Genomic DNA, 3,427 nt, shown 5'->3' on the forward strand with positions numbered 1-3,427 from the left:
CAGATGGGAGGGGTAAGAGGACTTTGAGTTGAAGAGTTCAGGAAGATTTCAGTAATTTTCCTCTTTCACTACCACCCACTGCAGTCTTACCCCCCACCCCCAACCATGGCCCTCCTGCACTCTAGCCGTGTCCCCTCCGGGATGGCTGCTGCCTTTCACCCAGGTCTTGCTACTGCAGCCTCTGCCAGAGCCAGCTCCTGGTGGACCCATGTCGAAATGGGACCTTCAGATCTCATCCTGGAAGTTACTGAAACCTACAAGAGAGATACTAACAGCAAGAAGAGGAACCTGGGAGTTGGTGCCTACAGGGATGATAACAGAAAGCCATACNTGCTCCCCAGTGTTTGGAAGGCAGAGGCCCAGATTGCTGCAAAAAGTTTGGACAAAGAATGCCTGCCTATTTTATAAGGCTTCTGCAGAACTGATCCTGGGTGAGAACAATGAAGTGTTGAAAAGCGGCCGGTTTGTCACTGTGCAGACCATTTCCAGAACTGGAGCCTTAAGGGTNGGAGGCAATTTTCTGCAAAGATTTTTTTTTTAAGTTCAGCAGAGATGTCTTTCTGCCCAAACCATCCTGGGGAAANCATATGCCCATCTTCAGGGATGCTTGGAGATGCTGGCATGCATCTCCAAGGTTATCGCTACTATGACCCCAAGACTTGCGGCTTTGATTTCTCTGGAGCCCTAGAAGACATAACAAAAATCCCAAAGCAGAGTGTTCTCGTCCTGCAACCCTGCGCTCACACCCCATGGGTGTGGACCCGTGTCCAGAGCACTGGAAGGAAATGACAACCGTGGTGAAGAAAAATAATCTCTTTGCATTCTTTGACATGGTCTACCAAGGCTTTTGCCAGCGGTGATGGTGGTAAGGATGCCTGGGCCGTGCGGCACTTCATCAAGCAGGGCATCAAGGTCTGTCTCTGCCAATCATATGCCAAGAACATGGGCCTATACGGTGAGCGTGTGGGAGCCTTCACGGTGGTCTGCAAAGATGCCAAAGAAGCCAAAAGGGTAGAGTCACAGCTAAAGATCCTGATCTGTCCCCTGTATTCTAACCCACATCTCAATGGGGCCCGGATTGCAGCAACCATCCTGACTTCTCCAGACTTGTGGAAGCAGTGGTTGCAAGAGGTGAAAGGCATGGCTGACCGCATCATCAGCATGAGGACCCAGCTGGTCTCCAAGTTGAAGAAAGGGGGCTCTTCCCACAACTGGCAGCACATCACTGATCAGATNNGCATGTTCTGTTTCACCAGCNTAAAGCCTGAGCAGGTGGAGTGGCTGACCAAGGATTTCTTGGTCTACATGACAAAAGATGGCCAAATCTCCGTGGCAGGGGTCACCTATGGCAATGTGGGCTACCTTGCCNACCTTGCTGATGCCATTCACCAGGTCACCAAGTTAATTCCCAGGTGCGAAGGAACAGAGACCACTTTCCTTTCAGCCTTTGCGCTCGTGAGAGTCACGTGCAGGGTGAGGGAGGGTGGATGGTGGTGAGTAGATCCGGTTTCCAACCACAGTGCATAATGCTCGCTCTGAGACTAAACTCATTCCTCGGAAAAGAGGTAGGGCGGAAGCTTCCACTGCTGGTATCTGGAATTTTGCCAGCTCTAAACCAAACTCCCTCATCTTTTTGTCTCCAGCTTTTCTGAAAGTTTATGCAGGCAAGAAAAATCACAACACCAAACACCTGTAGCCATGTCACTGGAATAGGTCAGACGCTTCACCTGAAGCCTCAGATGGTATCAGGGACTCCCCTGCGGACCCCGGTAGAGCCTCTCATGTTAGAGACAGCAAGAGAAAAAATAAATAGTTCTGCCTTTAACCGTTGTCCTTGAGTTTGTCCTCCTCGTGTGGAGCAACTGTGTCAGCAGACTACATTACAGAAATTATGCTTTACAAAACCCAGCAGGTCTGTTGCCACTTCAACAGGGACAGCAAAAGATGTCTTGTCATTGCTGTTCTAGAGCCTAGTGTTTCATCCCGTTCTACTGCTTGGTTGACCGTCAACCTCATCCTATTAGGAGTTATCGAAGAATGGAGAGCATAGTTTTTTCTGCTCATGCCATAGCCTCCTCTTTCATCAAAGAGCCATGGAGAGAGGGGCCCTGCCCTTGAATTAAGTGTCCACTTCAGTGATCGATTGGCTCCTACTGGGATGGGGCCTCTGTCCAGCTGAACCTCTNCATCCATCCTGGCTGCACAGCCTGTCTCTTCACATGAGTCAGACATGCAGGGTAGGATCAGAAGGAGATACTCTGGGGTTTCTGTGCGCGGCTCAGACTCTGCCCTTGGAAAAGATAGCCACCATCTGCTCTAACCATGTAGACGTACTGCCGTTTGGTTTCTCTGTTACAATAGAATTACTATAGACACCCCTTCCCCAAATAATTCAGCGAAGACGTGAATACAGTCCAGAATAGTAAAAACAAAAAACAAAACAAAACAAACAACAAAAACAAAGCAAAGCAAAACAGAAAAAAAAACCCAAAGAGATGAATAAAATAAGGAAGCCAATCCAAGATATGAAAATGCAGTTTAACAACAAGATAAAATTACTAAAGAAAACCCAAACTGAAATGTTTCAGAAAATTAATCAACAGAATGAAACTTCAATGAAAAGTCATGGAATAGATCACATAGTATATTTAACCCAAACACTGAAGAACATACATACTTCTCAATACGTCATGAACATTTTTACAAATTGACCATGTATTAAGACAGAGAGCAAGTCTCAACAAATGTAAAGCATTTGTAATAGCATCTTGTATTATATCTCATAACAATAGAATAAAGATAGCTCTTAAAAGCAGTGGAAACTGCAGAAAGAACACAAGCCCATGGAGCCTAAGTACCATGCTATTAACTGGTAATTAAATGGTATTTTTGTATTTTCGGGTTTTTTGGGAGGTAAGGTGGGGTCTTGAGACAAAGACTATTTGTAATCCTGGTTGTCCTGGAATTCNTTATGTAGTTGTGAGTTCTCACCAGGTTAGCCTCAAAATCCCATATATCCACCTGCCACTGCCTTTTGAGTGTTGGATTTGAAGCCATGTTTACCATACCCAGAAAAAGGAAAATTTGTAACAGTATGGACCTACATCAAAACAAATTAAGAAATCTCCAGTTCCATAGCTAAATATGTACAGGAAAGCCTTAGAAAAGCAAGAACAAATGACACCCCTAAAATAATTATCCCATAAATTCACAAGGAAGGAATATTTCCAAATTCTTTTTATGAATGCAGTATTACCCTGATACCCTATCTAGTCAAAAATCCAACAAAAGAGAAAACTGTAGACCAATTTCCATAGCACACATACAAGCAAAAATTCTCAGTAAAGCACTTGCAAATCAAACTCAGGAACACTTCAAAAAGACCACATCAACCATGGTAGATAGGCTTCATCCTACAAAATATAAT

General features: G+C 45.0%; 1 pseudogene; it reads left to right on the forward strand.

Annotated features, from left to right (window-relative positions):
* The first annotated feature begins 105 nt into the window (after positions 1 to 105).
* Positions 106 to 1,473, forward strand: LOC110287736 (annotated as a pseudogene).
* The last annotated feature ends 1,954 nt before the right edge of the window (positions 1,474 to 3,427 follow it).

This window comes from Mus caroli, unplaced genomic scaffold, assembly GCF_900094665.2.
Source record: "Mus caroli unplaced genomic scaffold, CAROLI_EIJ_v1.1 scaffold_25582_1, whole genome shotgun sequence".
NCBI lineage: Eukaryota > Metazoa > Chordata > Mammalia > Rodentia > Muridae > Mus > Mus caroli.